Below are 13785 nucleotides of genomic sequence, written 5' to 3' on the forward strand. Positions count from 1 at the left end.
AAGAGGCAGATCTGTCACAGTACACAATGACAGGAATGGTTATTACATGAGATCTCAGGCTTAATAAAAATAACAGGTCAAGATACAAATCTATCACAGTACACTGGTGATTTTCAATCCTGATCCTGGGGACCCCCTGCTCTGGGCTGTGTTTCCCAAAAGCGTTGCAATCCTTAATACAACGTAGACGCATTGAAAACAATAGAGTTGCAATCAACTTAGGCTTACGATGACTCTGGAAGACGCGGCCTTGCATTTTTGTCTGTCTCCTTTTTCTGACACACCCAGATGAGCTCATGGAGCTCTCTCCTAACTAGCTAATGATCTTAATCAGGTGTGTTTAATAAGGGAGACATACAGAGCGGTGGGATTGGAAACCATTGCAGCACACAACGACAGGACTTCTTTTCACATTAGAAGTCAACAAGAAATCACGTGACCCCGACGTGATTTGAACACGCAACCTTCTGATCTGGAGTCAGACGCGCTACCGTTGCGCCACGAGGTCCTGAACCCAGAGGTGATGTATTTTGCTTAACCCCCTTGACACAGAATGCAAATAAGTATATATACGGTGCTCAAGGAACACTCTTGATGTTGGACTTTATACTCAGGAGATCAAAAACAGATCGTCTGACCTCAAGGTGATTTGGAGCCAGACACTCTACCGTTGCACTACAAGATAGCGGAAAAATTATTTAGTGTTTCATGCTAAAGCACTTTGATAAACTATGCAAATCCGCTAGTCTTTACACTCACAAAGTCAAGAACAGTTCGCTTGACCTCAACATAATTGGAACACGCAACCTCCCGATCCGGGGTCAGGCGCACTCTGTCGCGGCCACGAGGTCGAGAAAACAAGCTTAATTGCTTTGATTCAATTTGCAAATCAGTCACGGTAAAGGGCTGTAGACTTTATACTATGGATGTCAAGAAGAGATCAACTGATGTGATTGGAACATGCAACCGTCTGATCTGGATTCAGCCAAGCTACCGTTGTACCCCAAGACACCACAAACCTATCTGGTGTTTCCTGCTTAAGCCACCTTCGGTCATCCTGCCTTCGATAGCTCAGCTGGTAGAGCGGAGGACTGTAGATAATACATTGGCTATCCTTAGGTCGCTGGTTAGATTCCGGCTCGAAGCAGCTGGCTTTTGAATTCGGCAAGTAGATGTTTCCACGATTTCTTCAGAGATTGCAGGGCAAGATATGCAAAAGTAACACGTCAAGAGGCAGATCTGTCACAGTACACAATGACAGGAATGGTTATTACATGAGATCTCAGGCTTAATAAAAATAACAGGTCAAGATACAAATCTATCACAGTACACTGGTGATTTTCAATCCTGATCCTGGGGACCCCCTGCTCTGGGCTGTGTTTCCCAAAAGCGTTGCAATCCTTAATACAACGTAGACGCATTGAAACCAATAGAGTTGCAATCAACTTAGGCTTACGATGACTCTGGAAGATGCGGCCTTGCATTTTTGTCTGTCTCCTTTTTCTGACACACCCAGATGAGCTCATGGAGCTCTCTCCTAACTAGCTAATGATCTTAATCAGGTGTGTTTAATAAGGGAGACATACAGAGCGGTGGGATTGGAAACCATTGCAGCACACAACGACAGGACTTCTTTTCACATTAGAAGTCAACAAGAAATCACGTGACCCCGACGTGATTTGAACACGCAACCTTCTGATCTGGAGTAAGACACGCTACCGTTGCGCCACGAGGTCCTGAACCCAGAGGTGATGTATTTTGCTTAACCCCCTTGACACAGAATGCAAATCAGTAAATATACGGTGCTCAAGGAACACTCTTGATGTTGGACTTTATACTCAGGAGATCAAAAACAGATCGTCTGACCTCAAGTTGATTTGGAGCCAGACACTCTACCGTTGCACTACAAGATAGCGGAAAAATTATTTAGTGTTTCATGCTAAAGCACTTTGATAAACTATGCAAATCCGCTAGTCTTTACACTCACAAAGTCAAGAACAGTTCGCTTGACCTCAACATAATTGGAACACGCAACCTCCCGATCCGGGGTCAGGCGCACTCTGTCGCGGCCACGAGGTCGAGAAAACAAGCTTAATTGCTTTGATTCAATTTGCAAATCAGTCACGGTAAAGGGCTGTAGACTTTATATATACTATGGATGTCAAGAAGAGATCAACTGATGTGATTGGAACATGCAACCGTCTGATCTGGATTCAGCCAAGCTACCGTTGTACCCCAAGACACCACAAACCTATCTGGTGTTTCCTGCTTAAGCCACCTTTGGTCATCCTGCCTTCGATAGCTCAGCTGGTAGAGCGGAGGACTGTAGATAATACATTGGCTATCCTTAGGTCGCTGGTTCGATTCCGGCTCGAAAGAGCTGGCTTTTGAATTCGGCAAGTAGATGTTTCCACGATTTCTTCAGAGATTGCAGGGCAAGATATGCAAAAGTAACACGTCAAGAGGCAGATCTGTCACAGTACACAATGACAGGAATGGTTATTACATGAGATCTCAGGCTTAATAAAAATAACAGGTCAAGATACAAATCTATCACAGTACACTGGTGATTTTCAATCCTGATCCTGGGGACCCCCTGCTCTGGGCTGTGTTTCCCAAAAGCGTTGCAATCCTTAATACAACGTAGACGCATTGAAACCAATAGAGTTGCAATCAACTTAGGCTTACGATGACTCTGGAAGACGCGGCCTTGCATTTTTGTCTGTCTCCTTTTTCTGACACACCCAGATGAGCTCATGGAGCTCTCTCCTAACTAGCTAATGATCTTAATCAGGTGTGTTTAATAAGGGAGACATACAGAGCGGTGGGATTGGAAACCATTGCAGCACACAACGACAGGACTTCTTTTCACATTAGAAGTCAACAAGAAATCACGTGACCCCGACGTGATTTGAACACGCAACCTTCTGATCTGGAGTCAGACGCGCTACCGTTGCGCCACGAGGTCCTGAACCCAGAGGTGATGTATTTTGCTTAACCCCCTTGACACAGAATGCAAATCAGTAAATATACGGTGCTCAAGGAACACTCTTGATGTTGGACTTTATACTCAGGAGATCAAAAACAGATCGTCTGACCTCAAGGTGATTTGGAGCCAGACACTCTACCGTTGCACTACAAGATAGCGGAAAAATTATTTAGTGTTTCATGCTAAAGCACTTTGATAAACTATGCAAATCCGCTAGTCTTTACACTCACAAAGTCAAGAACAGTTCGCTTGACCTCAACATAATTGGAACACGCAACCTCCCGATCCGGGGTCAGGCGCACTCTGTCGCGGCCACGAGGTCGAGAAAACAAGCTTAATTGCTTTGATTCAATTTGCAAATCAGTCACGGTAAAGGGCTGTAGACTTTATACTATGGATGTCAAGAAGAGATCAACTGATGTGATTGGAACATGCAACCGTCTGATCTGGATTCAGCCAAGCTACCGTTGTACCCCAAGACACCACAAACCTATCTGGTGTTTCCTGCTTAAGCCACCATTGGTCATCCTGCCTTCGATAGCTCAGCTGGTAGAGCGGAGGACTGTAGATAATACATTGGCTATCCTTAGGTCGCTGGTTCGATTCCGGCTCGAAAGAGCTGGCTTTTGAATTCGGCAAGTAGATGTTTCCACGATTTCTTCAGAGATTGCAGGGCAAGATATGCAAATGTAACACGTCAAGAGGCAGATCTGTCACAGTACACAATGACAGGAATGGTTATTACATGAGATCTCAGGCTTAATAAAAATAACAGGTCAAGATACAAATCTATCACAGTACACTGGTGATTTTCAATCCTGATCCTGGGGACCCCCTGCTCTGGGCTGTGTTTCCCAAAAGCGTTGCAATCCTTAATACAACGTAGACGCATTGAAAACAATAGAGTTGCAATCAACTTAGGCTTACGATGACTCTGGAAGACGCGGCCTTGCATTTTTGTCTGTCTCCTTTTTCTGACACACCCAGATGAGCTCATGGAGCTCTCTCCTAACTAGCTAATGATCTTAATCAGGTGTGTTTAATAAGGGAGACATACAGAGCGGTGGGATTGGAAACCATTGCAGCACACAACGACAGGACTTCTTTTCACATTAGAAGTCAACAAGAAATCACGTGACCCCGACGTGATTTGAACACGCAACCTTCTGATCTGGAGTCAGACGCGCTACCGTTGCGCCACGAGGTCCTGAACCCAGAGGTGATGTATTTTGCTTAACCCCCTTGACACAGAATGCAAATAAGTATATATACGGTGCTCAAGGAACACTCTTGATGTTGGACTTTATACTCAGGAGATCAAAAACAGATCGTCTGACCTCAAGGTGATTTGGAGCCAGACACTCTACCGTTGCACTACAAGATAGCGGAAAAATTATTTAGTGTTTCATGCTAAAGCACTTTGATAAACTATGCAAATCCGCTAGTCTTTACACTCACAAAGTCAAGAACAGTTCGCTTGACCTCAACATAATTGGAACACGCAACCTCCCGATCCGGGGTCAGGCGCACTCTGTCGCGGCCACGAGGTCGAGAAAACAAGCTTAATTGCTTTGATTCAATTTGCAAATCAGTCACGGTAAAGGGCTGTAGACTTTATACTATGGATGTCAAGAAGAGATCAACTGATGTGATTGGAACATGCAACCGTCTGATCTGGATTCAGCCAAGCTACCGTTGTACCCCAAGACACCACAAACCTATCTGGTGTTTCCTGCTTAAGCCACCTTTGGTCATCCTGCCTTCGATAGCGCAGCTGGTAGAGCGGAGAACTGTAGATAATACATTGGCTATCCTTAGGTCGCTGGTTCGATTCCGGCTCGAAAGAGCTGGCTTTTGAATTCGGCAAGTAGATGTTTCCACGATTTCTTCAGAGATTGCAGGGCAAGATATGCAAAAGTAACACGTCAAGAGGCAGATCTGTCACAGTACACAATGACAGGAATGGTTATTACATGAGATCTCAGGCTTAATAAAAATAACAGGTCAAGATACAAATCTATCACAGTACACTGGTGATTTTCAATCCTGATCCTGGGGACCCCCTGCTCTGGGCTGTGTTTCCCAAAAGCGTTGCAATCCTTAATACAACGTAGACGCATTGAAACCAATAGAGTTGCAATCAACTTAGGCTTACGATGACTCTGGAAGACGCGGCCCTGCATTTTTGTCTGTCTCCTTTTTCTGACACACCCAGATGAGCTCATGGAGCCTTCTCCTAACTAGCTAATGATCTTAATCAGGTGTGTTTAATAAGGGAGACATACAGAGCGGTGGGATTGGAAACCATTGCAGCACACAACGACAGGACTTCTTTTCACATTAGAAGTCAACAAGAAATCACGTGACCCCGACGTGATTTGAACACGCAACCTTCTGATCTGGAGTCAGACGCGCTACCGTTGCGCCACGAGGTCCTGAACCCAGAGGTGATGTATTTTGCTTAACCCCCTTGACACAGAATGCAAATCAGTAAATATACGGTGCTCAAGGAACACTCTTGATGTTGGACTTTATACTCAGGAGATCAAAAACAGATCGTCTGACCTCAAGGTGATTTGGAGCCAGACACTCTACCGTTGCACTACAAGATAGCGGAAAAATTATTTAGTGTTTCATGCTAAAGCACTTTGATAAACTATGCAAATCCGCTAGTGTTTACACTCACAAAGTCAAGAACAGTTCGCTTGACCTCAACATAATTGGAACACGCAACCTCCCGATCCGGGGTCAGGCGCACTCTGTCGCGGCCACGAGGTCGAGAAAACAAGTCGGCGTTCCTTGCTTAATTGCTTTGATTCAATTTGCAAATCAGTCACGGTAAAGGGCTGTAGACTTTATACTATGGATGTCAAGAAGAGATCAACTGATGTGATTGGAACATGCAACCGTCTGATCTGGATTCAGCCAAGCTACTGTTGTACCCCAAGACACCACAAACCTATCTGGTGTTTCCTGCTTAAGCCACCTTTGGTCATCCTGCCTTCGATAGCGCAGCTGGTAGAGCGGAGAACTGTAGATAATACATTGGCTATCCTTAGGTCGCTGGTTCGATTCCGGCTCGAAAGAGCTGGCTTTTGAATTCGGCAAGTAGATGTTTCCACGATTTCTTCAGAGATTGCAGGGCAAGATATGCAAAAGTAACACGTCAAGAGGCAGATCTGTCACAGTACACAATGACAGGAATGGTTATTACATGAGATCTCAGGCTTAATAAAAATAACAGGTCAAGATACAAATCTATCACAGTACACTGGTGATTTTCAATCCTGATCCTGGGGACCCCCTGCTCTGGGCTGTGTTTCCCAAAAGCGTTGCAATCCTTAATACAACGTAGACGCATTGAAACCAATAGAGTTGCAATCAACTTAGGCTTACGATGACTCTGGAAGACGCGGCCCTGCATTTTTGTCTGTCTCCTTTTTCTGACACACCCAGATGAGCTCATGGAGCCTTCTCCTAACTAGCTAATGATCTTAATCAGGTGTGTTTAATAAGGGAGACATACAGAGCGGTGGGATTGGAAACCATTGCAGCACACAACGACAGGACTTCTTTTCACATTAGAAGTCAACAAGAAATCACGTGACCCCCGACGTGATTTGAACACGCAACCTTCTGATCTGGAGTCAGACGCGCTACCGTTGCGCCACGAGGTCCTGAACCCAGAGGTGATGTATTTTGCTTAACCCCCTTGACACAGAATGCAAATCAGTAAATATACGGTGCTCAAGGAACACTCTTGATGTTGGACTTTATACTCAGGAGATCAAAAACAGATCGTCTGACCTCAAGGTGATTTGGAGCCAGACACTCTACCGTTGCACTACAAGATAGCGGAAAAATTATTTAGTGTTTCATGCTAAAGCACTTTGATAAACTATGCAAATCCGCTAGTGTTTACACTCACAAAGTCAAGAACAGTTCGCTTGACCTCAACATAATTGGAACACGCAACCTCCCGATCCGGGGTCAGGCGCACTCTGTCGCGGCCACGAGGTCGAGAAAACAAGTCGGCGTTCCTTGCTTAATTGCTTTGATTCAATTTGCAAATCAGTCACGGTAAAGGGCTGTAGACTTTATACTATGGATGTCAAGAAGAGATCAACTGATGTGATTGGAACATGCAACCGTCTGATCTGGATTCAGCCAAGCTACCGTTGTACCCCAAGACACCACAAACCTATCTGGTGTTTCCTGCTTAAGCCACCTTCGGTCATCCTGCCTTCGATAGCTCAGCTGGTAGAGCGGAGGACTGTAGATAATACATTGGCTATCCTTAGGTCGCTGGTTAGATTCCGGCTCGAAGGAGCTGGCTTTTGAATTCGGCAAGTAGATGTTTCCACGATTTCTTCAGAGATTGCAGGGCAAGATATGCAAAAGTAACACGTCAAGAGGCAGATCTGTCACAGTACACAATGACAGGAATGGTTATTACATGAGATCTCAGGCTTAATAAAAATAACAGGTCAAGATACAAATCTATCACAGTACACTGGTGATTTTCAATCCTGATCCTGGGGACCCCCTGCTCTGGGCTGTGTTTCCCAAAAGCGTTGCAATCCTTAATACAACGTAGACGCATTGAAACCAATAGAGTTGCAATCAACTTAGGCTTACGATGACTCTGGAAGATGCGGCCTTGCATTTTTGTCTGTCTCCTTTTTCTGACACACCCAGATGAGCTCATGGAGCTCTCTCCTAACTAGCTAATGATCTTAATCAGGTGTGTTTAATAAGGGAGACATACAGAGCGGTGGGATTGGAAACCATTGCAGCACACAACGACAGGACTTCTTTTCACATTAGAAGTCAACAAGAAATCACGTGACCCCGACGTGATTTGAACACGCAACCTTCTGATCTGGAGTCAGACGCGCTACCGTTGCGCCACGAGGTCCTGAACCCAGAGGTGATGTATTTTGCTTAACCCCCTTGACAGAGAATGCAAATAAGTAAATATACGGTGCTCAAGGAACACTCTTGATGTTGGACTTTATACTCAGGAGATCAAAAACAGATCGTCTGACCTCAAGGTGATTTGGAGCCAGACACTCTACCGTTGCACTACAAGATAGCGGAAAAATTATTTAGTGTTTCATGCTAAAGCACTTTGATAAACTATGCAAATCCGCTAGTCTTTACACTCACAAAGTCAAGAACAGTTCGCTTGACCTCAACATAATTGGAACACGCAACCTCCCGATCCGGGGTCAGGCGCACTCTGTCGCGGCCACGAGGTCGAGAAAACAAGCTTAATTGCTTTGATTCAATTTGCAAATCAGTCACGGTAAAGGGCTGTAGACTTTATATATACTATGGATGTCAAGAAGAGATCAACTGATGTGATTGGAACATGCAACCGTCTGATCTGGATTCAGCCAAGCTACCGTTGTACCCCAAGACACCACAAACCTATCTGGTGTTTCCTGCTTAAGCCACCTTTGGTCATCCTGCCTTCGATAGCTCAGCTGGTAGAGCGGAGGACTGTAGATAATACATTGGCTATCCTTAGGTCGCTGGTTCGATTCCGGCTCGAAAGAGCTGGCTTTTGAATTCGGCAAGTAGATGTTTCCACGATTTCTTCAGAGATTGCAGGGCAAGATATGCAAAAGTAACACGTCAAGAGGCAGATCTGTCACAGTACACAATGACAGGAATGGTTATTACATGAGATCTCAGGCTTAATAAAAATAACAGGTCAAGATACAAATCTATCACAGTACACTGGTGATTTTCAATCCTGATCCTGGGGACCCCCTGCTCTGGGCTGTGTTTCCCAAAAGCGTTGCAATCCTTAATACAACGTAGACGCATTGAAACCAATAGAGTTGCAATCAACTTAGGCTTACGATGACTCTGGAAGACGCGGCCCTGCATTTTTGTCTGTCTCCTTTTTCTGACACACCCAGATGAGCTCATGGAGCTCTCTCCTAACTAGCTAATGATCTTAATCAGGTGTGTTTAATAAGGGAGACATACAGAGCGGTGGGATTGGAAACCATTGCAGCACACAACGACAGGACTTCTTTTCACATTAGAAGTCAACAAGAAATCACGTGACCCCGACGTGATTTGAACACGCAACCTTCTGATCTGGAGTCAGACGCGCTACCGTTGCGCCACGAGGTCCTGAACCCAGAGGTGATGTATTTTGCTTAACCCCCTTGACACAGAATGCAAATCAGTAAATATACGGTGCTCAAGGAACACTCTTGATGTTGGACTTTATACTCAGGAGATCAAAAACAGATCGTCTGACCTCAAGGTGATTTGGAGCCAGACACTCTACCGTTGCACTACAAGATAGCGGAAAAATTATTTAGTGTTTCATGCTAAAGCACTTTGATAAACTATGCAAATCCGCTAGTCTTTACACTCACAAAGTCAAGAACAGTTCGCTTGACCTCAACATAATTGGAACACGCAACCTCCCGATCCGGGGTCAGGCGCACTCTGTCGCGGCCACGAGGTCGAGAAAACAAGCTTAATTGCTTTGATTCAATTTGCAAATCAGTCACGGTAAAGGGCTGTAGACTTTATACTATGGATGTCAAGAAGAGATCAACTGATGTGATTGGAACATGCAACCGTCTGATCTGGATTCAGCCAAGCTACCGTTGTACCCCAAGACACCACAAACCTATCTGGTGTTTCCTGCTTAAGCCACCATTGGTCATCCTGCCTTCGATAGCTCAGCTGGTAGAGCGGAGGACTGTAGATAATACATTGGCTATCCTTAGGTCGCTGGTTCGATTCCGGCTCGAAAGAGCTGGCTTTTGAATTCGGCAAGTAGATGTTTCCACGATTTCTTCAGAGATTGCAGGGCAAGATATGCAAATGTAACACGTCAAGAGGCAGATCTGTCACAGTACACAATGACAGGAATGGTTATTACATGAGATCTCAGGCTTAATAAAAATAACAGGTCAAGATACAAATCTATCACAGTACACTGGTGATTTTCAATCCTGATCCTGGGGACCCCCTGCTCTGGGCTGTGTTTCCCAAAAGCGTTGCAATCCTTAATACAACGTAGACGCATTGAAAACAATAGAGTTGCAATCAACTTAGGCTTACGATGACTCTGGAAGACGCGGCCTTGCATTTTTGTCTGTCTCCTTTTTCTGACACACCCAGATGAGCTCATGGAGCTCTCTCCTAACTAGCTAATGATCTTAATCAGGTGTGTTTAATAAGGGAGACATACAGAGCGGTGGGATTGGAAACCATTGCAGCACACAACGACAGGACTTCTTTTCACATTAGAAGTCAACAAGAAATCACGTGACCCCGACGTGATTTGAACACGCAACCTTCTGATCTGGAGTCAGACGCGCTACCGTTGCGCCACGAGGTCCTGAACCCAGAGGTGATGTATTTTGCTTAACCCCCTTGACACAGAATGCAAATAAGTATATATACGGTGCTCAAGGAACACTCTTGATGTTGGACTTTATACTCAGGAGATCAAAAACAGATCGTCTGACCTCAAGGTGATTTGGAGCCAGACACTCTACCGTTGCACTACAAGATAGCGGAAAAATTATTTAGTGTTTCATGCTAAAGCACTTTGATAAACTATGCAAATCCGCTAGTCTTTACACTCACAAAGTCAAGAACAGTTCGCTTGACCTCAACATAATTGGAACACGCAACCTCCCGATCCGGGGTCAGGCGCACTCTGTCGCGGCCACGAGGTCGAGAAAACAAGCTTAATTGCTTTGATTCAATTTGCAAATCAGTCACGGTAAAGGGCTGTAGACTTTATACTATGGATGTCAAGAAGAGATCAACTGATGTGATTGGAACATGCAACCGTCTGATCTGGATTCAGCCAAGCTACCGTTGTACCCCAAGACACCACAAACCTATCTGGTGTTTCCTGCTTAAGCCACCTTTGGTCATCCTGCCTTCGATAGCGCAGCTGGTAGAGCGGAGAACTGTAGATAATACATTGGCTATCCTTAGGTCGCTGGTTCGATTCCGGCTCGAAAGAGCTGGCTTTTGAATTCGGCAAGTAGATGTTTCCACGATTTCTTCAGAGATTGCAGGGCAAGATATGCAAAAGTAACACGTCAAGAGGCAGATCTGTCACAGTACACAATGACAGGAATGGTTATTACATGAGATCTCAGGCTTAATAAAAATAACAGGTCAAGATACAAATCTATCACAGTACACTGGTGATTTTCAATCCTGATCCTGGGGACCCCCTGCTCTGGGCTGTGTTTCCCAAAAGCGTTGCAATCCTTAATACAACGTAGACGCATTGAAACCAATAGAGTTGCAATCAACTTAGGCTTACGATGACTCTGGAAGACGCGGCCCTGCATTTTTGTCTGTCTCCTTTTTCTGACACACCCAGATGAGCTCATGGAGCCTTCTCCTAACTAGCTAATGATCTTAATCAGGTGTGTTTAATAAGGGAGACATACAGAGCGGTGGGATTGGAAACCATTGCAGCACACAACGACAGGACTTCTTTTCACATTAGAAGTCAACAAGAAATCACGTGACCCCGACGTGATTTGAACACGCAACCTTCTGATCTGGAGTCAGACGCGCTACCGTTGCGCCACGAGGTCCTGAACCCAGAGGTGATGTATTTTGCTTAACCCCCTTGACACAGAATGCAAATCAGTAAATATACGGTGCTCAAGGAACACTCTTGATGTTGGACTTTATACTCAGGAGATCAAAAACAGATCGTCTGACCTCAAGGTGATTTGGAGCCAGACACTCTACCGTTGCACTACAAGATAGCGGAAAAATTATTTAGTGTTTCATGCTAAAGCACTTTGATAAACTATGCAAATCCGCTAGTGTTTACACTCACAAAGTCAAGAACAGTTCGCTTGACCTCAACATAATTGGAACACGCAACCTCCCGATCCGGGGTCAGGCGCACTCTGTCGCGGCCACGAGGTCGAGAAAACAAGTCGGCGTTCCTTGCTTAATTGCTTTGATTCAATTTGCAAATCAGTCACGGTAAAGGGCTGTAGACTTTATACTATGGATGTCAAGAAGAGATCAACTGATGTGATTGGAACATGCAACCGTCTGATCTGGATTCAGCCAAGCTACCGTTGTACCCCAAGACACCACAAACCTATCTGGTGTTTCCTGCTTAAGCCACCTTTGGTCATCCTGCCTTCGATAGCTCAGCTGGTAGAGCGGAGGACTGTAGATAATACATTGGCTATCCTTAGGTCGCTGGTTCGATTCCGGCTCGAAAGAGCTGGCTTTTGAATTCGGCAAGTAGATGTTTCCACGATTTCTTCAGAGATTGCAGGGCAAGATATGCAAAAGTAACACGTCAAGAGGCAGATCTGTCACAGTACACAATGACAGGAATGGTTATTACATGAGATCTCAGGCTTAATAAAAATAACAGGTCAAGATACAAATCTATCACAGTACACTGGTGATTTTCAATCCTGATCCTGGGGACCCCCTGCTCTGGGCTGTGTTTCCCAAAAGCGTTGCAATCCTTAATACAACGTAGACGCATTGAAACCAATAGAGTTGCAATCAACTTAGGCTTACGATGACTCTGGAAGACGCGGCCTTGCATTTTTGTCTGTCTCCTTTTTCTGACACACCCAGATGAGCTCATGGAGCTCTCTCCTAACTAGCTAATGATCTTAATCAGGTGTGTTTAATAAGGGAGACATACAGAGCGGTGGGATTGGAAACCATTGCAGCACACAACGACAGGACTTCTTTTCACATTAGAAGTCAACAAGAAATCACGTGACCCCGACGTGATTTGAACACGCAACCTTCTGATCTGGAGTAAGACGCGCTACCGTTGCGCCACGAGGTCCTGAACCCAGAGGTGATGTATTTTGCTTAACCCCCTTGACACAGAATGCAAATCAGTAAATATACGGTGCTCAAGGAACACTCTTGATGTTGGACTTTATACTCAGGAGATCAAAAACAGATCGTCTGACCTCAAGTTGATTTGGAGCCAGACACTCTACCGTTGCACTACAAGATAGCGGAAAAATTATTTAGTGTTTCATGCTAAAGCACTTTGATAAACTATGCAAATCCGCTAGTCTTTACACTCACAAAGTCAAGAACAGTTCGCTTGACCTCAACATAATTGGAACACGCAACCTCCCGATCCGGGGTCAGGCGCACTCTGTCGCGGCCACGAGGTCGAGAAAACAAGCTTAATTGCTTTGATTCAATTTGCAAATCAGTCACGGTAAAGGGCTGTAGACTTTATATATACTATGGATGTCAAGAAGAGATCAACTGATGTGATTGGAACATGCAACCGTCTGATCTGGATTCAGCCAAGCTACCGTTGTACCCCAAGACACCACAAACCTATCTGGTGTTTCCTGCTTAAGCCACCATTGGTCATCCTGCCTTCGATAGCTCAGCTGGTAGAGCGGAGGACTGTAGATAATACATTGGCTATCCTTAGGTCGCTGGTTCGATTCCGGCTCGAAAGAGCTGGCTTTTGAATTCGGCAAGTAGATGTTTCCACGATTTCTTCAGAGATTGCAGGGCAAGATATGCAAAAGTAACACGTCAAGAGGCAGATCTGTCACAGTACACAATGACAGGAATGGTTATTACATGAGATCTCAGGCTTAATAAAAATAACAGGTCAAGATACAAATCTATCACAGTACACTGGTGATTTTCAATCCTGATCCTGGGGACCCCCTGCTCTGGGCTGTGTTTCCCAAAAGCGTTGCAATCCTTAATACAACGTAGACGCATTGAAACCAATAGAGTTGCAATCAACTTAGGCT

The 13785-nt window shown here is 44.9% G+C and overlaps 11 non-coding genes across 11 annotated transcripts; all 11 read right to left on the minus strand.

The window, feature by feature from the left end:
* Positions 1 to 436: 436 nt before the first annotated feature.
* On the minus strand, positions 437 to 508 carry trnaw-cca (transfer RNA tryptophan (anticodon CCA)). The gene has a single exon. It is a non-coding gene; the product is annotated as a tRNA-Trp (tRNA).
* Positions 509 to 1664: 1156 nt separating this feature from the next.
* trnaw-cca (transfer RNA tryptophan (anticodon CCA)) lies at positions 1665 to 1736 on the minus strand. Its single transcript has one exon. It is a non-coding gene; the product is annotated as a tRNA-Trp (tRNA).
* Positions 1737 to 2896: 1160 nt separating this feature from the next.
* trnaw-cca (transfer RNA tryptophan (anticodon CCA)) lies at positions 2897 to 2968 on the minus strand. The gene has a single exon. It is a non-coding gene; the product is annotated as a tRNA-Trp (tRNA).
* Positions 2969 to 4124: 1156 nt separating this feature from the next.
* trnaw-cca (transfer RNA tryptophan (anticodon CCA)) lies at positions 4125 to 4196 on the minus strand. Its single transcript has one exon. It is a non-coding gene; the product is annotated as a tRNA-Trp (tRNA).
* A 1156-nt stretch (positions 4197 to 5352) lies between these two features.
* trnaw-cca (transfer RNA tryptophan (anticodon CCA)) lies at positions 5353 to 5424 on the minus strand. The gene has a single exon. It is a non-coding gene; the product is annotated as a tRNA-Trp (tRNA).
* A 1169-nt stretch (positions 5425 to 6593) lies between these two features.
* On the minus strand, positions 6594 to 6666 carry trnaw-cca (transfer RNA tryptophan (anticodon CCA)). The gene has a single exon. It is a non-coding gene; the product is annotated as a tRNA-Trp (tRNA).
* A 1169-nt stretch (positions 6667 to 7835) lies between these two features.
* trnaw-cca (transfer RNA tryptophan (anticodon CCA)) lies at positions 7836 to 7907 on the minus strand. The gene has a single exon. It is a non-coding gene; the product is annotated as a tRNA-Trp (tRNA).
* A 1160-nt stretch (positions 7908 to 9067) lies between these two features.
* Positions 9068 to 9139, minus strand: trnaw-cca (transfer RNA tryptophan (anticodon CCA)). The gene has a single exon. It is a non-coding gene; the product is annotated as a tRNA-Trp (tRNA).
* Positions 9140 to 10295: 1156 nt separating this feature from the next.
* On the minus strand, positions 10296 to 10367 carry trnaw-cca (transfer RNA tryptophan (anticodon CCA)). Its single transcript has one exon. It is a non-coding gene; the product is annotated as a tRNA-Trp (tRNA).
* A 1156-nt stretch (positions 10368 to 11523) lies between these two features.
* On the minus strand, positions 11524 to 11595 carry trnaw-cca (transfer RNA tryptophan (anticodon CCA)). Its single transcript has one exon. It is a non-coding gene; the product is annotated as a tRNA-Trp (tRNA).
* A 1169-nt stretch (positions 11596 to 12764) lies between these two features.
* trnaw-cca (transfer RNA tryptophan (anticodon CCA)) lies at positions 12765 to 12836 on the minus strand. The gene has a single exon. It is a non-coding gene; the product is annotated as a tRNA-Trp (tRNA).
* Positions 12837 to 13785: the final 949 nt, after the last annotated feature.

The sequence above is a fragment of the Garra rufa genome, chromosome 1 (assembly GCF_049309525.1).
Source record: "Garra rufa chromosome 1, GarRuf1.0, whole genome shotgun sequence".
NCBI lineage: Eukaryota > Metazoa > Chordata > Actinopteri > Cypriniformes > Cyprinidae > Garra > Garra rufa.